The 25416-nt window shown below is 41.2% G+C and overlaps 1 protein-coding gene across 1 annotated transcript in view; it reads left to right on the forward strand.

The window, feature by feature from the left end:
• The first annotated feature begins 1370 nt into the window (after positions 1 to 1370).
• The window catches only part of PAFAH1B1 (platelet activating factor acetylhydrolase 1b regulatory subunit 1), a 98066-nt gene continuing 74020 nt past the window's right edge, over positions 1371 to 25416 (forward strand). Inside the window, exon 1 of the mRNA XM_059380904.1 lies at positions 1371 to 1459. The gene's annotated coding sequence lies outside the window, so the exon portion shown is untranslated. The remainder of the gene's footprint in view (positions 1460 to 25416) is intronic.

The raw sequence follows: 25416 nt of genomic DNA on the forward strand, positions 1-25416 counted from the left end.
GTCAGTGTATGCATTTACCTACATAAAGGGAATTAATAAAATCAATAAACATAAGCCTAAACCTACGCTTTAGGAAACGAGTTTCCTCGGACAATATAAACTTAATAGATAGACAATCACACTAGATACCTTTTATTAAGGGACTGTTCCATATTGAAAAGTTCAGAACTTCAAATTAAGCCCATTTTATTTTATTTTCAATTTTAGTTAACATACAGTGCAATATAAATCTGGCCTGTTTTAAATCAAATAGCTTTGTGTGGAATAAATAGACTGCAAATCCGCAAGACTTATTCGTCATTAGTATATTAACCTATAATTTACCAAAACACACACACACACGCACACACACGAAGGCGTGAGCACCTTCTGAGATTACAGTTCCAGGTCTTTCTTTGGGGGTCAGTTTTGAGACTTCAAATGTCTCAAACGTGTGTGTGTGACTAAGGAAAAGAATAGCTGAATCATGTCTAAAAGCGAATCCTCCAAATTAAAGATCTGTAATAAAAAATGAAAAAATTGGGCTTTCCATCAGCCTTTTAACCTCAACAGCTCCTCTCTCCAAACCAATCCAATATACTTCCCTCCTCTTCGCCCCCACCAAACTGGGAAATAAAGCCGAAGGCCGGACGTAGTTTGGCCCGAGCTCCACTTTATTCTGAAGCCCCTCGGGGCCCGCAATCCACGGGTCCCAACGGGTCCCCGCTGTTGGCCGGGAGAAACGGGGACAGCTCTGTTTGTGGGCAAAAGCAGGGCGGGGAGGTGAACAGAGCCGGAATTCATGAGGTCCCTGAACCGTCAGACGCGGGTCTAGGAAAAAGGAACCCAAGGTTACAGAGGCTAGCAGAACGCGAGAAGGCGCACCTCCTGCGCAAACTCGACCGCCCGCCACTCTGTACCGCCAAACTGCATCGCACACCCGCCCGCTAAGCGGAAGGCTGCGCGGCTTAAGGCCCGGCCCAGGCCGGCGCATGCGCCGCAGCCCTCTCCGCTCCCGGCCCCCCCACCCTCTCTCATCCCCGCGGGTTTGGGGCGGCGGCGGCGGCGGCGGCGGCGGCAGCGGCGGCGCGGTGACGTCAGGGCGTTGGGGCAGCTCCTGTGACAGACGGAGCTGGAGCGGCGGGGCGGCGGCGGAGTCCGGCTACTGAGATAGCGAGTGAGCGAGCGAACGAGCAGCGATCCCGGAGCCCAAGGAGCGAGAAAGAGAAGGAGGAGAGCTCGGGCGCGAGCGAGAGAAACCGCGAGCGCCAAGCTTGGGCTCGAGCCCCGGAACGGCTGAGGAGCCCGCCCGCTCCCCTCCCCTCCCCCTTCCCGGGACCGGGCCCAGCGCGCCATCCTCCCCCTCCCTCCTTCCCTCCCTCCCTCCTTCCTCCCTTCCCTCTCCCTCTCCCCCTCCCCCGCCGGTGGATGGGAGTGAAGGACGGAAGAGGCCCTGCGGAGGCGGCGGTGCAGCGCTCCGGTAAGGCGGCGAGGGTCTGCGCCCTCCTCTCTGTCTTCTCCACAGCGCTCGGGCGGCTGCGGGCCGGGCCGGGCGGCCTGACGAGGTGGCTGCGCCGGTCCCCTCCCTCCCATTCTCCCCTCCCCCTGCCGCCGCCTCCTCCTCCTTCTTCTTCTCTCCTCGCTCTCAAAATGGCGGCCGCGACGGCCGTTGAGTGAGAGACACGGGAGGAGGGGGGACAGGCCGGGGAGGGCGCTGCCCTTTCTCCCCTCCTTCCCCGGCCCGGATTCGGGGGTGCCGGAGTCGCCGCGACTCCACCCGCGGCCCTCCCCGGGAAGAGATCGCCCTTCTCCCTCAGTGACTTAGCAAGAAAAGTATTCTTGGGTAGGAAGGGCGTGGAGAGCAGGTCGCTGTCTGATCTTGGGGAAAGGGTTTGGCCCTCTTCTCCCTGGCCGCGGAAGGCGAGCTCCGCAGTCCCCACCCCACCCGGAGTTGGCGGCTCGGGGACTGCGCTCAGCTCCGCGCGGCCTTGGCACCCACAGGCCTTCAGGCGTTCCGTCCCCCACCTGTCCTTAGGATGGGGTTGATCTGAGGAGGATGGCCCAGCCCTTCACTGGTCCCTATGTGCGGTGGTCCAGGCTCTACACCCTCTCCAGAGGAGCGGCCGACCCACCGAACCATCCGCAGCATCCACCCACCGAATCTGGCAGGTTTTTCTTTTCTGCCACTGGCTCCTGAGACGGGAGTTGCCTTTTGACGTTGTAAGACAGCTTCGAGGCCCTCAGCCATTCCCCTTCATCTTATCTCCCCACTCCTTTAGGAAACGCAGTGCCTTCTTTAGTCTCCCAGGTGAAAAAAATAGAAAATGTCTTTGAGCTGGTGGGCAAATTTTAACTCTCTGTCTCTCTAAGCAGTAGAGAAGTGGAGTAGGTTTTCAGTATTATAGATAAGAGAGCAAGCAAGGTGCCTTGGCTTTATTTGTTTTTCTGCCTTTCTTCAGTGACTTAGCAAGAAACTCCCCGGGAGGAGGGCAGGAAATTTTCTTTTGGGGTTGGGGTTTGGGTCTAAATTACATCAACCCTTGGGTTAAGAATTTGTGCTTTTGAAGAGAAGAACCAGATTTGTGGTTTCATTCTCAGTGGGCGATGTCATGCCAAGGTACCCCCCCCCTTCCTTAGAGGCAATCGGGAGAGAATAAAGATATTACTGTTATCCCGACCTCTATTTCAGCACGTAGTCCTCGAGATTCATAACGTTTTAAAGGCTAAACAAAAAAAATATATGCCATTTTTGGTAATTCTGTTTTTATTGGGAAGTGGGTTGTTTTGTGTGAATTTCATCTTGAGACTAGGGCGGAGGAGAGAGCTTGGGCCTTTCATACCAGTAATGTCATCCCTCCTCTTTTGCCACAGTAGTATTTGCTTAAAACAATTTTTTTTTTGTTTTGTTTTGTTTGTTTGTTTTTTTCTGCAGCAGGGCTTGATTGCTTTAAGGTTTCTTAATCAGGAAAATTTCCTGCCTGGATATGTCGGCAGTGATATAATATTGAATATATAAAAAGCTTTTACTTAAAAAATTCTGATTTGCTTCTAAGACATCAGCTAGCTTTTAATCTCTCATGGGTGTCTTTCAAGACACAGTTTTGCAAAATAACTGGCAATTGCAAATTGCAGTTTTTATTAAAGCATAAGTGTAATCTGTCTTTAGGGTGATTTATTCTTTCATGTCTTATTATAAATGATCATTGTTTGGATTGTTCAGAAGGGGAGGATCTCTTAAAACAAATTTGAAGCTGTTATTTTTAAATTTGTTTTATAATTCAGAGAAAGAAACCCAATTTTTTATGAGATATTTCTGTATGTATTGATTTTGATAGAGATAACCCTATTTTGGTACCTATCCCCTCCCCTTTTAAAAATGGGCTAATATTTGTGGATGCTGTGAACAGCCATTGAGCTGAGGAGACTGGGTGGAGTAAGAGAGCAGAAGCTGTGAAATGCTAGATTGCCCTTTCATAGCATTTTTCTTCTGCTTATGTTTTGTAAGGTTATTTTATACTAATTGGTGCTACAACAAAGGCATTTCTCTGTAGTAAATTTTAAAATCTGATGCTTTTAGTTTCCACCATTTCTGCAAGGTGGGTATTGAATGATGGGGGTAAAAAGCAATGTCCCTGCCCTAAAGCAGGGACACTTATTGTCTTTTTGTATTTGTGTATACATACACACATATATAGACAACCTGTGTTAATTTTTTTTTTTATTATTTTAGTCAAGTTAAGTGTAAGTTAACGAATGCCAGAAATATTTGGCAAGAAATAGTAACTGAAAATATGGCAAAAATCTAAATGAGAATACTATAGTTGTTTTCTTTTATTTTAGTTTGGATTGAAACAGTAAAACTTATTTTTTCTACTCAAAGATGAGTAGAAAAGATAAGATAATTTGTGTTAAAGGCTATTTATAAAGGTTTTCTTCTTGTGTTGTTCCTTGAAAGGGACCTTTTGTAAGGTTCTACCATAGAGAGGGTAGGTCACTTTAGTGTCTTGCATCAAGCATTCATGTAAATAGATATCTTCAAAAGAATGTCAGATTCACGTGGTAAATGTGATTTTGATGAGATTTAAGACTGTTTGTCAGTGTATGATATATTTTCACACTTTTTTTATTGTGATCAGAAGGTAGAAGGGTTCATATGTTGAGGAATGAGTGAGGTAGGGAATGGTAATTCACTACTTTATGTCACATATTTCCATCTTACTATTTTAAGGTATAAAAGTGCAGTAAGAGTGGTGATTTTTTTCAGTAGACTATTCACTGATCAGGAGCGTAAAATAATTTGGTTTAAGAGAGCTTTAGTTCCAAATATGTATATGTGGATGTTTCTGATACACATGACAGGATCTTTTGCTTAGTTTGGAGATCAGTTTTTAAAATTCTTCATAATCCTGTATTTATAATTTATTTTATTATTATTATTTTTTTTACAGAGATACAAGTAGGCAGAGAGGCAGGCAGAGAGAGAGATAAGAAGGGAAGCAGGCTCCCCGCTGTACAGAGAGCCCGATGCGGGGCGATCCCAGGACCCTGGGATCATGACCTGTGCCGAAGGCAGAGGCTTTAACCCACTGAGCCACCCATTAATGAGATTGGCATAGATTTCATTTTTTTAGTAGAATTATTTGGTATCCATTTTTCCAATTAAAATAATTTTAGTATATTGGAAATTTGGAGATGTTTCTGGAAGGAAAAAATCAGTATCATAACCTCTCTCTAGCTAGAACTTCCATGTTTCATTGTCTCTATTTTATTTTTTCAATGTAAATGTTTCTCTTTTATGTATTAAATAATATGAATGCCAATGTGTATTACACATATTTGCATATATACACCTTGTGGCTCGTATTTTAGGTACTCAAGAAAAAAATAGGACCTTACTTTTTGTTTTCATATGGCTCATCTTACTCACAACTTAATCATCTTTATAAACAAGCCATAGAAACTATGGAAGTTGACAATGTTAGTATATGGAGGTGTCTTTAAAAAACAAACTCAAAGGAAAATCTTAGGGCAACCAGAATGAATTTTCCAATTCTTTCCGTTGAGTTCTATAGTAGTGAGTCACATAATCTTTTGCCAAAGGGACATAAGGCTCAGTTGGTTTTAAATTAATTTTTTTTTTAAATTTTATTTATTTATTTGACAGACAGAGATCACAAGCAAACAGAAGGCAGGGAGAGAGAAAGAGAGGAGGAAGCAGGCTCCCCGCTGGGCAGAGAGCCCGATGTGGGGCTCGATCCCAGGACCCTGAGATCATGACCTGAGCTGAAGGCAGAGGCTTTAACCCACTGAGCCACCCAGGCGCCCCGGCTCAGTTGGTTTTAAACTGAGCTGGCCATGTCTGCTATGGTCCTAAAAGAGATTTTTTAATTTGCTTCAAAGTCTCTGTTTGAAAATACTTCATTGTTACAGGTAACCTGTTTTCATGTATGTTGGAAAGAGAGAAATAGTTAAAAGTGAAGTGGAAATTCTTTGTCACTGTTCTTAAGTCTTCTACAGTAGGACTGTAATTGTTTTGTTTTTACTTAAAATGTTGCTCTATTTAAAATTAAACTAATGGAATGCAATGAGTTCTGAAAAGATAAAGGAAAAAACAAGGTGAAAACCTGTTTTCTTGAAGATGTTTAGCTGTAGAGTGAATCCTAGTTGCTAAAGGCCAAGTGTTTTGAGAAATCTGTACTTATTGAAAAAAGATGCTTTAATATGAGCCTAATAATCAACTACTTAAATTAAGGCTTTTTGGATTGTTTTAGCTTTGTTGCTAGTTTGGCATGACATTTTCAGGTAGTTATTTAAATAGAATCTTGGTTTGTGTGTCTGAACTACTATTGTGTAATTTTAACCTTGCCATGGCAGTTAGATTTAATTGTTATTTGTGAAATGCTTATACTCAGTGGATGCAGACATCATAAGTGCTTATTATTTTGATTTATTGTTTTCTCTTTAAAAGATGGTGGCTTTTGGTTGTTACATTCGTAGGTAGGATTGGTCTGTGCATTAAGGATACTTCTGGAAAGATATCCTCTAAAGTTACTGTCATTTAACATTGTCATAAACATTTCCCTGGAGCTTTGTAAATACATTGAACTTGTTATTCATTTTCATTTGTTCTGCTACCTTTTGGGGCAGATTGGTATTTTTATGGGTGACAAAACTAAAATTTAGAGGCTGTCTTTTCCTGAGGTCATATGTTGGGGTAGCAGCTAGATTGAAGTAAATCCAGGCGTTAAACCACTTAGGTATTGCCTTGCATGATTCCTCATTCTTTTGACAAAACGGACCCTTTTTATGACTATTCTTGTGTTTGTGAATTTCTTTCCTAAAATGGTGAAAATCGGGGCGCCTGGGTGGCTCAGTGGGTTAAAGCCTCTGCCTTCGGCTCAGGTCGTGATCCCAGGGTCTTGGGATTGAGCCCCGCATGGAGCTGCTCAGCAGGGAGCCTGCTTCCTCTATCTCTCTGTCTGCCTCTTGTGATCTGTCTGTCAAATAAATAAAATCTTTAAGAAAATGAATGGTGAAAATCCATGAGCATTTATTGCCTGCATCATTTAAATTGGCATTTATTAACATACAGTCCTGTATTGTTAGCTGTTTTGCTTGAATAAGGCGTTAGGCATTTGAATACGGACTCCCAGAGAGTTCCTAATACTGCTTTACAGTAGTATTAATAAGTAAATAAATACTTGTTGCATACATACTGGTAGTATTAATAAGCAAGTGTTAATAGATTAATATTGAATATAAATATTTAAGCAAATCTGCATAAGTAGTATTGGTGAGTAAATAAATACTTGTTGTAATAGATTGAATCCAGGGTTATGTGAAAGAATATGTGCTATGCTATAGTTTTTTGTAATAGCTGACTTCCAGTGATCTTTCAGGAATTGAGGTGAAGGGAGAAGAAGTGTTCTTACTTACTTTAAAGAGATTTTATGTTGGGGGCGCCTGGGTGGCTCAGTGGGTTAAAAGCCTCTGCTTTTGGCTCAGGTCGTGATCCCAGCATCCTGGGATCGAGCTCCGCATCGGGCTCTCTGCTCCGCAGGGAGCCTGCTTCCCTGCACCCCTCCCTACTCTCTCTCTGCCTGCCTCTCAGCCTACTTGTGAGCTCTGTCAAATAAACAAATAAAATCTTAAAAAAAAAAAGAGATTTTATGTTGTTTGAGGAAATAGGGTCACACTGCTGACATACTTGCATCAGGGCCACAAAATTCTCATCCATAAGAAGTGAATTAATCCACCTGAATGCATTACATTTGCATCTTGTAACTATTTGTTTTATTTTTCATTGTGATTATCTGTTCTTGAACTCTTAACTTGTTGTCAGGAATTATTGACATTTAACTAAGGCTGTTAACAAATTTTCAGAGAGGGGCCCTTGGGTGGCTCAGTGGGTTAAGCCTCTGTCCTCGGCTCAGGTCATGATATCAGGGTCTGAGATTGAGTGCATTGGGCTCTCTGCTCAGCGGGGAGCCTGCTCCCCCCGCCCCCCGCCTGTTGCTCTGCCTACTTGTGATTTCTCTCTCTCTCCCTGTCAAATAAATAAATAAAATTTTTAAAAAAAATTTTATTTATTTATTTGACATACAGAGATCACAAGTAGGCAGAGAGACAGAGAGAGAGGAAGAAGCAGTCTCCCTGCTGAGCAGATATCCTGATGTGTGGCTCAATCCCAGGACCCTGGGATTATGACCTGAGCCAAAGGTAGAGGCTTTAACCCACTGAGCCACCCAGGCGCCCCTAAATAAATAAAATTTTTTAAAAAAAACTTTAAAAATTTTCAGAGAGACTGTCTTTTGGTAACAGTGAAGTTAAGAATCTGGGAAATTTTCAAGGTCTTCAATTTTTAAAGGCATACAGAATTTCATGTTTATTAAGATTTTGCATATTGATTAATCTACTTTATGTCTTTGGCAAAGATAGAAAGATATGTTTTGTGATATTAGTGCTCTGTATGCTTAAGGCATATTTTATTCATCTTTTTGTATTTGTTTTTATTTTATCAAAAATATGCTGACTGCAGGAGCCTGGCTGGCGCAGTTACAAGAGTGTGTGAATCTTGATTTTGGTGTCATGAGTTTGAGCCCCACATTGGGTTGTAGAGATTACTTAAATAAATAAATAAAATAAAAATTTGAAGAAAAAATACGCTTACTGACAAAGAAGGGAAAGTGAAGATGAGTCAGTTTTATTGATTATTTGTTTTTTTTTGTTGCTAATTTTTATTTTTTAAGCAGGGGAGTTACACATTCAGCATTATCACAGAAAACAAATTAAGCTATTGACTAAAACCATATATGACTACTTTAGTAGTCCTAATTCCACAATTTGCCCACTATGTTCTTTGAGCAGAAGCTTCAGCTTCCTTATCTGTAAATAGATAATGTTGGTAGTATCTAATTCAGAGAATAATGGCTGCTACTGAATGATGAATGTCCTGTAAATCCTTCAGTAAATGATTTCTTTTTGTAAAAGATTTTATTTATTTATTTGACAGACAGAGATCTCAAGTAGGCAGAGAGGCAGGCAGAGAGAGAGGAGGAATCAGGCTCCCTGCTGAACAGAGAGACTGATGCGGGGCTCGGGGCTCCATCCCAGGACCCTGGGATCATGACCTGAACCGAAGGCAGAGGCTTTAACCCACTGAGCCACCCAGGCGCGTCCCATTAAAGTTTTTTTAAGGAAAATTTAACGTACAGTTTAATCAAATAGTCATTACTATATTAACATAGTGGTTTTTTAAAAAAGATTTTATTGATTTGAGAAAGAGAGAGCTTGCACGCACATTGTGACCCCCCCCATGGAGTGTGGGGGGAGGGGCAGAGGGACAAGCAGACTCGGAACTGGATGCGAGGTTGATCCCAGGGCCCTGAAATCATGACCTGAGCCAAAGTCATGCTTAACCAACTGAGCCATCCAGGTGTGCCCCTTAATAGAGTAGCTTTTTAAATTTTTAAGTGTATCTCTTTCTTTCTTTCTTTTTTTTTTTTGTAAGATTTATTTATTTTAGAGAGAGAGAGGGGTGTGTGTGGGGCAGGGGGTGGGGAGGGATGGAGGGAGAAGAGAGAATCCCAAGCAGACTCCCACTGAGCAGAGAGCCTGATGCTAGGGTTGATCCCAGGACCCTGAGATCATGATCTGAGCCCAAATGACACTTAACTGACTGACACTTAGGTACCCCTTAAGTGTATTTTTTAAGAATTAGTATTAAGGGGGCACCTGCTTGGCAGGGAAACCTGCTTCTCCCTCTCCCACTTCCCCTGCTTGTATCGCCTCTATTGCTGTGTCATTGTCAAATAAATAAATAAAATCTTAAAAAAAAAAAAGAATTAGTATTAGGAATCCTCCCTGTGGGCCCCCCCCACAATCCATTATGTGTATCTGAAACCAGTGATCTCTTCAGAGGTTTTTTTTGTTTTTGTTTTTGTTTTTTAAAAGACTTTCTTCCTTTCTTTCTTTCTTTCTTTACTTAGAGAGGCATGTGCAGAGGGAGAGGGAAAGAGAATCTGAAGCTGACGCCACACGGAGTTTGGAGCCTGACGAAGGCAGGCTTGATTTCACTACCCTGAGATCATGACCTGAGCCAAAATCAAGAGTCCCATGCTCAACTGAGCCACCCAGGCGCCCCTTGAATTTTCTTAATAGGCAAAGATGTAAACCAGTGCCAAATGGAATAATTCATTGTTTTAATATAAAAGTATGTTGCAAATAAGAATTTTTTTAAAAAATTTTTATTTATCTGAGAGAGAAAGAGTAAGAGAGAGAGCATGAGAGGGGAGAAGGTCAGAGGGAGAGCTCCCCGTGGAACTGGGAGCCCGATGTGAGACTTGATCCCGGGACTCCAGGATCATGACCTGAACTGAAGGCAGTTGCCCAACCAACTGAGCCACCCAGGCGCCCCACAAATAAGCATTTTATTTAAACTGTAATGTATGGTTTACATTTTTATTTTAACAATCAGAACATTTTTATACTTTTAAATATTACTAATTTAAATAATTCCACATTTTCCTTTTTAAAAAAAAATATTTATTCGTTTTTATTTTGGAATCGTTTCAATTTACAGACAAGTTGTAAAGATAGTTCGGAGTACATACACCCTGAACCCAATTTTTCCCATTGTTAACATCTTATATTTTTGAGTTACATTTGTCTGTCTTGGTATTTACTGTTAGCTATACTCCAGACATTATCTGTATTTGACTAGTTTTTCCATTAATGTCCTCTTTCTGTTCTAGATCCATCCCAGGGTACCATAATACATTTGGTTATACTTCTTTTTTTTTTTTTTTTTTTAAGACTTTATTTATTTGACAGAGAGAGAGATCACAAGTAGGCGGAGAGTCAGGCAGAGAGAGAGAAAGAGAGAATCAGGCTCCCGCTGAGCAAAGAGCCTGATGCGGGGCTCGATCCCAGGACACTGAGATCATGACCCGAGCCGAAGGCAGTGGCTTAATCCACTGAGCCACCCAGGCGCCCCTACTTCTTTTTTTTTTTTTTTTAAGTTTTTATTTATTTATTTGACAGAGAGAGATTATTACAAGTAGGCAGAGAGAGAGAGGAGGAAGCCGGCTCCCCGCTGAGCAGAGAGCCCGATGCCGGACTCGATCCCAGGACCCTGAGATCATGACCTGAGCTGAAGGCAGCGGCTTAACCCACTGAGCCACTCAGGCGCCCCAGCATTTGGTTATATACTTCTGTAGTCTTCTCTGGTTTGTGACAGTTTCTTGGTTCCTTGTTTTTTATTACCCTGACAGTCTTTTTTTTTTTTTTTTTCCTTTTTAGATTTTATTTATTAGAGAGAGACACAGCGAGAGAAGGAACACAAGCAGGGGGAGTGGGAGAGGGAGAAGCAGTATCCCCACAAGCAGGGAGCCCGATGTGGGGCTTGATCCCAGGACCCTGGGAACATGATCTGAGCTGAAGGCAGAGGCTTAACGACTGAGCCACCCAGGCTCCCTACCCTGAGAGTCTTGAGTAGTACTCATCAGGTATCCAGTAAAATGTCTCCCAAACTGGGTTTGTGTGGTGTTTTTTTCAGTAGACTGGGGTGAAGGGTTTTGGGAAGAAATATCACAGAGGTGAAGTGTACTTCTCATCCTATCATCTAGGGCTATATGATACACACAAAATATCATGGGTGGTGTTAACCTTCATCATTTAAGTTTACATAGTATGTTCCAGTTTTCTCTATACCCTAAGGTTACTGTTTTTCTTTCTCCTACTTTATCCTTTGGAAGCTAGTCAAGGTCAGTGTTTGGGGTGGGGGGCAGTGTTTACACATGTTAATTGGAGTTTTTCTGTAAAACAGATTAATCTCTCCCCCATTTATTTTTTTTTTATTTTTTTAAAGATTTTATTTATTTATTTGACAGGCAGAGATTACAAGTAGGCTGAGAGGCAGAGAGAGAGAGAGAGAGAGGAGGAAGCAGGCTCCCTGCTGAGAGCCCGATGGAGCTCGATCCCAGGACCCTGGGATTATGACCTGAGCCGAAGGCAGAGGCTTTAACCCACTGAGCCACCCAGGCGCCCTCTCCCCCATTTATTAAAACAATTTATGTTTTTGGCTATCAGAAAAATTTTGTTTAGGATATTTAAGATCCTTATGTTGTGACTATAATTTGGAAACCAAAGATCAAGGCAAGTTTTTTTTTTTTTTTTTTTTTAAGAATTTATTTATTTATTTGACAGAGAGAGATCACAAAGTAGGCAGAGAGGCAGGCAGAGAGAGGGAGGAGGAAGCAGGCTCCCTGCTGAGCAGAGAGCCTGATGCGGGAGTCCATCCCAGGACCCTGGAATCATGACCTGAGCCGAAGGCAGTGGCTTAACCCACTGAGCCACCCAGGTGCCCCTCAAGGAAAGCTTTTGAAGAAATGTATTTAAGTGAATTATATATCCCTTTAGAAATTATTCTAAGAGTAAAGTTCAGTGTTGGGATTTTAGGGAAGAGCTCTTCATTTCCCCATTTTGGGGCTTGTTTAGAGGGAGACTGCTGTGATCTGAGAAGCAAAACAAATAGGGTATCTGAGTCATTGATTCTTTACTAGTATTTGAATATACCAAATAATAAGTTTTAAATAGTACAGCAGAAAACAAAATATTTTGACTGATTAAACTCTTTCAAAACAGAACTGGTAGAACTATGTCTTGAAAGATTTATTTTACATTAAGGAGAATTTGTAATTTGAGAGTAGGATTATTTTTGAGAATTGCAGTTATTACAGTTCATTTTATATCTTACCCTTCCATTGTAACACTTGTAAGAGATTTGCGTTAGGTTTCTACTTAAAAACAAAAAAACAAAAAACAAAAAGCTCCTGGGGTGCCTGGGTGGCTTAGGCTCTTGATCTCAGCTCAGGTCTTGATGTCAGGGTTTGAGTTCAAGCCATGCAAAAATTAAAAATTAAAAATAAATAAAAATTTAAAAAACATTCAATACCACTACATGTATTTCTCTTCTAAATATTCATCAGTGTTTTGTTTTGTTTTGTTTTTAGGGGTGCCTGGGTGGCTCAGTCAGTTAAGTGTCTTTGACTCGATTTTGGCCCCAGGTCATGATCTCAGGGTTGTGGGATGGAGCCCTGCAATGGGCTCCATGCTCAGTGGCAGTCTATTTGGGATTCTTTTTCTCCCTCTCCCTTTGCACTCTTTTTCTCTCTAAAAACAAATCTTTTAAAAAAATAAATTTTCATCAAAGTTTCCAGCAAACATTTTTTTTTTTTAAAGATTTATTTATTTATTTGACAGAGAGAGATTACAAGTAGGCAGAGAGGCAGGCAGAGAGAGAGAGGAGGAAGCAGGCTCCCTGCTGAGCAGAGAGCCCGATGCGGGACTCGATCCCAGGACCGTGAGATCATGACCTGAGCCGAAGGCAGCGGCTTAGCCCACTGAGCCACCCAGGCGCCCCTCCAGCAAACATTTTTTAACAAATTTATATCCCAAGTACAGAGTATACAGACATGATTGTCATGTCTGCCCTTGAAGGTATGCTACCTTTGCATAACTTAATATGCAAAGGTAGCATAACACTGCTGTAATCAAAGTATGTACCTCATGTGATGAGGGCCCATACTGTTCAAAGAAGTCTTCACAAAGGTGCTGAACATTTTAAAAGAAATCCTTTCATATTGTTTGGGGTTCCAGGCAGAGAAAATGATTATATCCAGTCTCATGAGTACACCTTGTTCGGTGAGGAAAGTTCCAAGTAGTTCAATATAGCTGGGGTCATGAGTTAGTATAGAGGAGTTGATCTGGTCTGATGACCTTGATCTGGCCTTTAAAGCAGGGTGTTAATGGACCATCCTCATCAGATGTAGGTTTTCATCTGTTGAAAATTTAAATTTCCAGGCTCCATCATAGACTTCAAGAGTTGAAGGAGGACCAAGGTTGGGGAAGGTTTTTTGGTTATTGTTGTTGTTGTGTGTGTGTGTGTGTGCGCGCGTGTGTTTTTTAAGATTTTATTTAGTTTTTGAGAGAAAGAGTGCATGAGAGTGGAGAAGGTCAGAGGGAGAAGCAGACTCCTGGTGGAACTGGGAGCCTGATGGTGGGACTCGATCCTGGGACTCCAGGATCATGACCTGAGCTGCAGGCAGTTGCTTAACCAACTGAGCCGCCCAGGCACCCTGTTTGTGTGTGTTTTAACTGGATAACCAGTTAGGTGTACTGGAGACTTGAGACCTGAAACATTTGGTGTTTTTGTATTTCATATGTCTGCCAGTGTAATTAAAATAGGGAATTTTTGTTTTTTATTGTTCACTAACCTTATGAAGCATTCAAAAATTGATTCTGTCATTGGGATGTATTCAGTGCAGTCTGTTGTAGGAACCAGGCTGAAGTACTAGAAGGTGCTCCAAACTGGGAACAGCAGAAGTAGAATCATAAAGGTCACAAAGTGGGGAGAAGGGAAGACTTGACACTACATTACATGATGCTCAGTGTTACTGGAGTGTGAGCAAAGTGGAACTTGATTAGAAATGAGACTTGAAACGTGGGCAGGGACCACCAGATACTCATCAAAGGCCATATGATCTATTTTAAAGCAGGTAGACTTTAGGAAGTAGGGAGGCAGCATGATTGAGTGATTAAGAGCCCCAACTGTGGAGCCCAGGTGCTGGGTTCAGCTTTTAGCTCTGCTGCTTACATAACTGTGTTATCTATATTTTACACATATGTGCACACTATAAAGACTAGTTACTTAAGTTCTCATAAGCCGTTGTGAGGAGTAAATGAACACTTGTAAAACACCTAAAGCAGGGACTAGTATATAGTAAGTGTTATATAAATAATTAAGTAAATAAAAAATAGGGAGCGGATAAAGGTTTTTCTTTTTTTTAAAGATTTTTATTTATTTATTTGACAGGCAGAGATTACAAGTAGGCAGTGAGGCAGGCAGAGAGAGAGGAGGAAGCAGACTCCCTGCTGAGCGGAGAGCCCGATGTGGGGCTCGATCCCCGGACTCTGGGATCATGACCCGAGCCAAAGACAGAGGCCTATTTATTTTTTTTTTTTTGAAAGATTTATTTATTTATTTATTTGACAGAGAGAAATCACAAGTAGGCAGAGAGGCAGGCAGAGAGAGAGGAGGAAGCAGGCTCCCTGCTGAGCAGAGAGCCCGATGCGGGACTCGATCCCAGGACCCTGAGATCATGACCCGAGCCGAAGGCAGCGGCTTAACCACTAAGCCACCCAGGCGCCCCCAAAGACAGAGGCCTTAACCCACTGAACCACCCAGGCACCCCGAAGGTTTTGTTAAGGAGAATAGTGATATGGTCCAGATTGTATCTTAAATAGGTGGCCCTGCAAGCTGTGTAGAGGATAAATGTTAACAGGCCAAGAATGCATTTTGGCAGACCTGTTGAAATTAGTCCAAGTGAGAAATGATGGTGGTAAGGATAGACAAAAGGAGAATAATCAAACAAATCTTAAGGAGGTAAACTTTGTAAATCAAAATAATTGGTTATAGAGGAATAAAGAGTCAAAGTTGACTCCCACATAAAGTTTTATTTCTACTCTTTCTAAAGCAATACTTTTTAAAGTATTTTGGATTTTAGATATTCTCTGTGCTAGTGGTATTTGAAGCTTTGGGGGTATATTGTGATGCTTCCATAAAAATGAGAAGTAATGACCTAAGATACTTTTAAATTCCTCTAAAATAATAGGCTGTTGTTTTATTTCTAGTTAGAAATTTCTCTTTAAGGTTATACCCTTAGGCAGAATACTCTTATTTAGGTCAATTCTAAAGAGCCAGAAAGCTTGAATAATAATTTTGTTATGTGTTTTTTATGTTATATCTTCATGTTGAGATTTGTGATTATATAGATAATAACTAGCACCATCGTGTAATATTTTAAAAATTTTGAAGTGACAATTCAGTCATTTAAAACATTAGAATTTGTTAATTCTGTTATGTCCAATTGTCTATGAAAATATGGCCATAAAGTTTAATAGCCAGAATATTTAATCACTTGCTCATTTTTTAGGTAAATATCAGCTCCCTGCTTCCCTTGCTATTTCTAGATTTGTTAGATTGGCAGGGGGCTATTTTTTAAATTATTATTATTATTTTTATTATTCCAGTATTGTTAACATGCAGTGTTATATTAGCTTCAAGTGTAAGGATTTGTCAGATTTTATGAATTTTTTTTTTCTTGTTTTACCATTCAAATTGTTTTATAAAAGGGGGGCGGGACCTGACTGAATAGAACTTTTGGATTTGAATTTTCTCTGGATTCTTAGTGATATAATTAAATGGATAGGAAATTCAGTGTCCTTATATAGTTTGTGGGTTTTTTTTTTTTCCTTCCTTATGTAGTATTTAAAATCTGGGTCCTGGATTATAGTGGTGTACATTGTGTATGATATCTGTCACCTAGGCTATTGCAGGGCCACCAGATCTCTGGCCACTAAAGACAGTTGAGAAGGATGTTACTTAAACAGACTCTTAAATGAATAATTGGAGTGGACATGGGGGAAGGTTATTTTAAGTAGAGAGAACAGCAACATACACAGCTACAAAAGCATGAAAAACTATTAATGTGTATGCTGGAAAGTAGTTCAGCAGAGGGGATTTGTAGGGTATGTATGGCTGTGAGACTGTAAAGGTACATATGAGCCAGACTGATAGACTTTGTAAATTATGGTCAGTCTCTCTCTCTCTCTCTCTCTCTCTCTCTCTATATATATATATATATATATATGGTAGGCAGTTTGGAAGTCAACAAACAGTTCCAAACAAAGATGAGCATTATGATCAGATGTGTATGTTAGATAGTTTAAATGGGAGGCAGTGAGGGATATAGATTGGAGTTTAAAGGTTGGGAGACTTTCAGGAAAGAATGATTAGTGCTTGAAATAAGATCATAACAACAAAGGTTGCTGATGAGAGAAAGTTTTAGGAGGTAGACCTGTGAATGAGTAGTGTGATGGGGAGAGGGAAGTATTAGAAGACATCTCAGATTTGTAGCTTAGGTGTCTGGGTAAAATTGGGAAACTGGGTGTTAGCCATAGGAGAGAATAAGAGGAATTATGTTAGATACTACATAAAGCAGCCAGATTAATCTTCCTGAACCATAGTTCTGAAGTCACTTTGTCAAAAATCAGCTTTTTACTGTCTTTTTTTTTTTTTAAGATTTTATTTATTTGACAGGGAAAGAGATCACAAGTAGGCAGAGAGGCAGGCAGAGAGAGAGGGGGAAGCAGACTCCCTGCTGAGCAGAGAGCCCTATGTGGGGTTCGATCCCAGGACCCTGGGATCATGCCCTGAGCCGAAGGCAGAGGCTTTAACCCACTGAGCCACCCAGGTGCCCCGCTTTTTACTGTCTTTAATGAGCAATACACAAAAATGCAAATGGTACATTGCTGGAAACATGCTATTTAATAGATGCCAGCTTAATCCTAATTAGGCACTCAAGGACTTTTCTTGTGTCCTGGCTCGTCTTTTCATCCTTTTTCTTACTTCCTGCCATGTATCCTGTAATTCCGCCTTATGAAGATACTTCCTATTCCTTAAGGTGTTTCCACTGTACCACTCCCTTCTCTTTTCCTCTGTGTGTACCCTGACCTGTGAATCTTTAGAATCTGCATACCAGATTTTCCTTTTCCAGGCAACTTTCCTAATTTTTTTCACCTCAAAGAGATTTTCTTCTCCCTTCAGTTCATAATCTTATGGTATCTGTTACTTTTTCTCTGTTTTAGCTTACATCAGATTTTATGTTATGTATCAAATGAGTTAATGCATTTGAAGAGCCTAGAACAGTACCTGGCACTCACTAAACATTCAGTAAATGTGTGTCATTGTAATTATGATGATGATAGAGATGATTAAGATGAGTTGATGATGGTTATAGGGCAGTCCACCTTTACTTTCTGCCATCTCGTGATGGCAAAACTGATTGTTCTTGACTTTGGACACTAGGAGAACAGCTTCTCTTTTACTTTGCTTATATATGTAAAAGTGCAAAAGGTACTATGCCATATTGCCATTTTTCAAATTGAAATTCTTATCTCCTCATTATTCCTGAGCTCTGTTAAGGGAAGTAAAATGGCAGACAGGCCCTTAACACTGATTATCTCACTAAGTTTCAACACAACTATTTGAGGTGGGTGGTAGAGCTCCCTTTATTAATGGGCAAATAGGCTTAGGAAATTGGAAAATTTGCCCAAGGTCACACAGTTTGTAAATGGCTAGGTTGGTATTTGAATCTCCACTATTTGACTCCAAAATTCTATAGGACCTCAAAAGTAAAGGATTTATTCCTTCAGTGCTTTCATATCATTTATATAATCATCTTGCTGTCGGGAGGCCCTATGATGGGATCTATACTCAGAAGAAAGCTTTTTTAAAATTTTACATATTTCCAGTTTAACTTGCTATATAAGTAGGGAATGTGCTTAAAAACATGCAGGAAGGGGCGCCTGGGTGGCTCAGTGGGTTAGAGCCTCTGCCTTCGGCTCAGGGCATGATCCCAGGGTCCTGGGATCGAGCCCCATATCGGGCTCTCTGCTCAGCGGGAAGCCTGCTTCCTCCTCTCTCTCTCTCTGCCTGCCTCTCTTCCTACTTGTGACTCTGTCTATCAAATAAAGAAAAGTCTTGCCTTGGTGGTATAGTGGTGAGCATAGCTGCCTTCCAAATAAATAAAAATCTTAAAAAAAAAAAAACCACATGCAGGAAAAGTACTTTGAGTAATGAAAAAAAAATCCATGTAAACTATTATCAGAATTGAGAGGTGTTAACATTTTGTTATATTTGCTTTAGTTCAAGAAATAACCCGTTATTATAGTTGATGTTGCTTTTATACCTCTAATCCCTTTCCCCTCACTGGGAAATAAAATTCCTCTTAAAGTTTGTACTACAACAGTAAAGTATATATGTATAATACATACATACATACATACATACATACATAGTTTATACAATTATAAACTGTGTGTAAGAATGCTTAAAGAGGGGGCACCTGGGTGGCTCCTTTCATTAAGGTTAAGCGTCTCCTGGGATCCAGCCCCTCATGGGGCTCCCTGCTCAGCAGGGAACCTTCTTCTCTCTCTCCCTTTGTCCCTCCCCCTCCTCTGTGCTTTCTCTCAAGTAAATAAAGTCTTTAAACAAAAGAAAACAAAAAATAATGCTTAAAGGGCACCTGGGTGGCTCAGTCAGTTAAGCGTCAGACTTTGGCTGGGTTGTGATCTTGGTGTCCTGCGATCAATCCCCCACGTTAGGCTCCCAGTCAGCGGGGAGTCTGCTTGTCTCTCTCTCTCTTTTTATCTCAAATAGATGAATGGAATCTTTAAAAAAAAAAAAAATGCTTACAGGGCGCCTGGGTGGCTCAATGGGTTAAGCCTCTGCCTTTGGCTCAGGTCATGATCCCAGGGTCCTGGATGGAGCCCCGTATTAGGCTTTCTGCTCAGTGGGGAGCCTGCTCCCCCCCCCCCACTCTGCCTGCCTCTCTGCTTGCTTGTGATTTCTCTCTGTCAAATAAATTTTAAAAATCTTTAAAAAAACAAACAAAAAAACTCCCCACAAAAACCCATATTAATCCAGTACTGTGCTAGGGTTTACACACTGGTAGGCAGCCTTTAAGCAGAACCAAATCTCTATAATTGCATTTCTCTTTGTATTGCATTGTTAAAAGAATTCTTTTTAGTCAACATTTAAAAATTAGCTGTTTTGCATAAAGTCTCCATTTTTGGATTATCCTGAAAAATTACGAGCTCTTGGAACTATGAGGCTCACATGTTCCCATGGCAACAATTGGCCCAAGTGGAGTTGCGGCTGCCCTCCTATAGATGGGGATGAGCTCACCAGTGAAACAAGTTCCTACCACTTCATTACTATTTATTATTGCCTTTGCACTGTTTTTTTTTATAGTGAAGAAATACTTCTTTGTTGATGTTTCTGTAAGAAATGGAAAAAAGTATAGTTGGGTGACTGCAGTAGCTAGCAAAAGTGGAACAGAGTATATTTCTCTGGAAGTGAAGAATACTGTAGTATAATTAATATGCAAACAAAATGAGTCTAGTATGGAAAGATTACAACCTTGCCTGCTTTGCTCATTTATATTACCTGCATTGTTCTCTGTGTGTGTGATCTCTGCATTTTTGTGTAAGTAGTTGTGAGGACACAGTGCAGTTGAAGATCAAAAAGATACTAAGACAGTTTGTAATTCATGAAGTTTGTGATGCAAGATATTCATCTTTTTTTTTTTTTTAAGATTTATCTATTCATTTGACAGACATCACAAGTAGGCAGAGAGGCAGCCAGAGAGAGAGAGGGAAGCAGGCTCCCTGCTGAGCAGAGAGCCAGATGGCGGGGCTTCATCCCAGGACCCTGAGATCATGACTCAACCCCAGCCGGAAGGCAGAGGCCCAACCAACTGAGCCACCCAGGCGCCCCACCTTTTTTTTTTTTTTTTTTTAAAGCTTTACATATACCCTTGTTCTAGAAAGGTTTTAAGCAGAGGGGTTGAAAACTGGTATAATCTCTTTAACCATCCCACTTTTATCAAGCACTGTGTATCTATTAAGTACCTTATCCAGAGACTGCAAGTGGTGGATGGTCCAGGGTTTTCTTTTTCTTTTTTTTAGGTTTTTTTTTTTTTTTAAGATTTTATTTATTTATTAGTCAGAGATCACAAGTAGGCAGAGAGGCACGCAGAGAGAGGAGGGGGAAGCAGGCTCCTGCTGAGCAAAGAGCCCAATGTGGGGGCTTGATCCCAGGACCCTGGGACCATGACTTGAGCTGAAGGCAGAGGCTTTAACCTACTGAGCCACCCAGGCGCCCTGTTTGTTTGTTTTTACGTTATCTCTACACCCAGCATAGGGATCTAACCCACAACGCTGTACACTCTAGCATGCGCCACTGATGGAGCCAGCCAGGTGCCCCAGGTAGTTCAGGGTTTAGCTTACAGTTGTGGTTTTTCTGATCATTTTATTTTTAATTGAACTTCTATTAAAAACCATGTTCTAGGGGTGCCTGGTTGGCTTAGCCTGGTGAGTGTCTGACTCTAAAATCTTTATTTAAAAAAAAACAAAACAGGGGCGCCTGGGTGGCTCAGTGGGTTAAGCCGCTGCCTTCGGCTCAGGTCATGATCTCAGGGTCCTGGGATCGAGGCCCGCATCGGGCTCTCTGCTCAGCAGGGAGCCTGCTTCCTCCTCTCTCTCTGCCTGCCTCTCTGCCTGCTTGTGATCTCTCTCTGTCAAATAAAAAAAAATCTTTAAAAAAAAAAAAAAAAAAGGGCGCCTGGGTGGCTCAGTGGGTTAAAACCCCTCTGCCTTCGGCTCGGGTCATGATCCCGGGGTCCTGGGATCAAGCCCCACGTTGGGCTTTCTGCTCCACCAGGAGCCTGCTTCCTCCTCTCTCTCTGCCTGCCTCTCTGCCTACTTGTGATCTCTGTCAAATAAATAAATATTTTTTAAAAAGAAAACAAAAAACAAAACCTTGGGGCGCCTGGGTGGCTCAGTGGGTTAAGCCTCTGCCTTCGGCTCAGGTCATGATCTCAGGGTCCTGGGATCAAGCCCCACATCAGGCTCTCTGCCCAGCCTGCCCCCCCCGACCGCCACCGCCTGCCTTTCTGCCTACTTGTGATCTCTCTGTCAAATAAATAAATAAATAAAATCTTAAAAAACCAAAAAAACCCAGTTCTATCACTGTTGTCTCTTTTCTTGGTGATTCACAGTTTTACCTCTCTAGTCTCTAAATTTGATTTGTAACCCTTTATTTAAGGCAGTTTATAAAGATACACACACTATAAAATACCATAGATTAAAAATGAAGAGAAAGGGGTGCCTTGGTGGCTCAATGTGTTGAGCATCTGCTTTTGGCTCAGGTTCTGATCTCAGCCTGGGATGGAAGGCACACCCTATACCCCCGCTGCCCCACTCAGCAGTAAGTCTGCTTCTCCCTCTCCCTCTGCCATTCCTCTTGCTTGGCTCTCTGGCTCTCTCTATTTCTTTGTCAAATCAATAAAGTCTTCAAAAAGTGAAGAGAAAGATTTCTCTTGTCTTGGAATGGAGTGCTTCAAGCTGACCAGAAATCAGCCTATGAAAAATGTACCTAGAATATACTCATTTCAGGTACCTGGGTGGCTCAGATGGTTAAGCATCTGCCTTTAACTCAGGTCGTGATCCCAGGGTCCTGGGTTTGAGTCCCACATCGGGCCCCCGGCTCAGCAGGGAGTCTGCTTCTCCCTCTCCTTCTCCCACTGCTCATGCTCTCTCTCTCTCTCTGTCTCAAATGAATAAATAGAATCTGTAAATTTAAAAAAATACTCATTTCAGCAAAGTGCTGTATGTTATTGTTCAAATCCATGAGTGGCTACCTTAAAAAAGGAGCAAATTTGGGACGCCTGGGTGGCTCAGTTGGTTGGACGACTGCCTTCGGCTCAAGTCATGATCCTGGAGTTCCGGGATCGAGTCCCGCATCGGATGCCCAGCTCCATGGGGAGTCTGCTTCTCTGACCTTCTCCTCGTTCATGCTCTCTCTCACTGTCTCTCTCTCAAGTAAATAAATAAAATCTTTAAAAAAAAAAAAAAAGGAGCAAATTTGGCAAATCAAAAAAAAAAAGCAAAGCGAAAGAAGAAACAAATAAAGGGTAAGGATAAAATGTAATCAGAATCTAGGCCAAAAAGGTATATCACAGTGTACTTGCTACAGGCAGAGTACAAATTTTTTTTTTTTAACAATTTTATTTATTTATTTGACAGAGAGAGATCACAAGTAGGCGGAGAGGCAGGCAGAGAGAGAGAGAGAGGAGGAAGCAGGCTCCCTGCTGAGCAGAGAGCCCGATGTGGGACTCGATCCCAGGACCCTGAGATCATGACCCGAGCTGAAGGCAGCGGCTTAACCCACTGAGCCACCCAGGCGCCCGGCAGAGTACAAATTTAACTCTTAGCTTTTTATGAGCTATCAGAATAAAAAACCTGTTACATTATTTTCACAATGTTCTTATGATAAAAGTAAACTAGTTAATTCAGAAAGATAAGTAACCACTATCAGAGTAGAATTTTTCATGGAGGTCTTCATAACGGGGATTATGTACTATTGTCATTACCCTCATCAATATCTCTACGTTAGATGGATGTCTAGTATTTAATAACACTTAATATGGAAAGATCGACCATGTCATGGGAGAGGCAGTCTGAAAAAGTATGTAGATTGCTCTTTGTTGTCTGACCAAGGGATATAATTTCTTTCAACCAAGTTTTCCATACATATTGATATTGATGTCTCTTTTTTTTTTTTATATTTTATTTATTTATTTGACACAGAGAGATCAGAAGTAGGCAGGGGGTAGGAGGAAAGAGAGAGAGAGGGAAGCAGGCTCCCTGCTGAGCAGAGAGCCTGATGCGGGGCTTGATCCCAGGACCCTCAGATCAGGACCTGAGCCAAAGGCAGAGGCCCAACCCACTGAGCCGCCCACGCGCCCCTGATACTGATCTCTTTGGCAAGTATCTAAAGTGCAGATGTTCTGCACATGAAATACAGACCATTTATATGTAGGATTTAAATATTTTTGTGAAAACCTAGTGTACTCGGAATTTGTGCGAGTGCTAGTAGAAGATTCCTCTTAGAAAAAAATTTAAATCTGCTACATGACTCTCTTCTTTGAAGGTACACAGATCATTATTTTTCCAGAGTATCCCTAGATAGTAAAATCATTAAGAAATAGACTTAAAAGAAAAAAGGGCCACAGCCCTATCTTATGTTGCTAGAACTTGCTTCAGCAGAAGACCATTCCTATAGATCAGGATTCATGATAATTTGTAGCACAGATTAAATGTAAGGAGGTACTGGTACTGTTTTTTCTTTATGTCTGTAATAGATATGTTCTCTACCCTCAAGAAACATATATGGCTCTGCCCCTTAAAAATAAGATTTTTTTTTTCTTCATCCAAACTAGAACTATAAATCTTTTTAATTTGGAGTCGAAACCTATTTTTTGATGACTCTTATATTTCTTAGTTTGCCGTCTTTAGCCTCAACTTCTTAGCAATACTGTATTTTCCAGCTGCTTCAAATAATTTTGAATTTGGAAACTTTCTTGTCATGTTTTATTCAACATAAGATTTTCCCTTCTTCCAAAACCTTCCTCAAAAATTTTCTAATCACTTCAGTTTTTTAAATTTTTTAGTTTGTAAAGCTGACTTAGTCTTCAGCTCACTTTATAGTCTCATTATTACCTTCTTTCCTGTCCCCTGCTTCCCACCTTAGTTTTAAACTAGATTGTACATTAATTTAGGGTTTGATTGCATTTTAATCATCTTTAATCTTAAAACCTGGTAGCACAGAGCCTAGCATAATAATCAATGAATGAATGAAAGGATATGTATAGCTCACATCTTCCAGTTATATTCAACATATATAAGTTTTTTATGGACAGGAACTATTTCTTAACATTGCTTTTATGTCATAGGTAGCTTTCCTGTGCACTGAGCTACATGGTACACAGATCTGTATTGTTGGGTTTGAATATTGGGTACCTGGAAGATCCTCAGTAAGAAACACCAAGAATATAGTTCTCAATTATCTGTTTTAGTGGAGGCAAACACTGCAGTGGATTCTTCTAGTAAACTAGAAGAAATCAGTTCAGTTGAAAGACACTGCAGGTTTTCCAACTGTGTTGTCATAATACCTTGGCAGTTGTCCTTGGATGTAAACAAGGGATCTGTATTTAGGACTAGAGAATGTCATCCTCAAGACCAAGAGCAGTAGTGGTCTGTGTCCAAAAAAAAAAAAAAAAAAAAAAATCCACTTTTGCTTAATTGCGGTTTGACCATAAAAGCTCCTTTTTCAAATCATTCCCTTTGCTCCATCCCAGTCTTCTACTTCCAAATTTCCCTTGTTTTAATATCTCCTATGTATTTTCTCCAAAACAGTCACCATGAAATACCAACTTTAGAACATTACTCCATTGCTTAAGAATTGTAGTGATAGGGATGCCTGGGTGGCTCAGTTGGTTAAGTCGCTGCCTTCGGGTCGGGTCATGATCCCAAAGTCCTGGGATCAAGTTCCGAATTGGGCTCCTTGCTTGGCAGGGAGCCTGCTTTTCTCCCTGCCTCTGCCTGCCTCTCTGCCTGCTTGTGTGTACTCTCTTTCTCTCTCTCTGGCAAATAAATAAAATCTTAAAAAAAAAAAAAAAAAAGAATTGTAGTGATACCTGCATTGTTATAATGGGCTATCTTCATTTGTATTCACCAAACCTTAGCCTTAAAAAAAAAAGGTATCTTCGGGGCATTTGGGTGGCTCAGTCGGTTAAAGTGTCTGCCTTTGGTTGGGGTCATGATCCCAGGGTCCATGGATTGAGTCCCACATCAGGCTTCTCTGCTTCTCCCTCTCCTCTATTCTTGCTCTCTCTCTTCTCGCAAATAAATAAATAAAATCTTAAAAAAAGAAAAGAAAGAATAGTATTAGATTATGTGATTGGAAAGCGTTAGAAAACTTTTTCTTGGTTATGGCATTGGATTTTTATGTGTGTGACTTAGTTTTAACTTAAAACATCAGGCTTAGAGGGCTTTTACAGCTATGTTTGTCTAACTGTCGCCCAAAAATGTAATATTTGTAAGCAGAAACCAGAAAAGTAATATGCATGTTAGAATGTAAAAAGGTCTTCAATTTTAAGTTTGTAGTATAATCAGTGTTTAGCCTTTTTTTTTTTTTTTAAGATTTTATTTATTCATTTGACAGAGAGAGGTCACAAGTAGACAGAGAGGCAGGTAGAGAGAGAGAGAGAGAGAGAGGGAAGCAGGCTCCCTGCTGAGCAGAGAGCCCGATGCGGGACTCGATCCCAGGACCCTGCGATCACGACCTGAACCGAAGGCAGCGGCTTAACCCACTGAGCCACCCAGGTGCCCCAGTGTTCAGCCTTTAAAAAGAAAAAAATTATAGGGGCGCCTGGGAGGCTCAGTGGGTTAAAGCCTCTGCCTTCTGCTCGG

Source organism: Mustela nigripes, chromosome 16 (assembly GCF_022355385.1).
Source record: "Mustela nigripes isolate SB6536 chromosome 16, MUSNIG.SB6536, whole genome shotgun sequence".
Classification (NCBI taxonomy): domain Eukaryota; kingdom Metazoa; phylum Chordata; class Mammalia; order Carnivora; family Mustelidae; genus Mustela; species Mustela nigripes.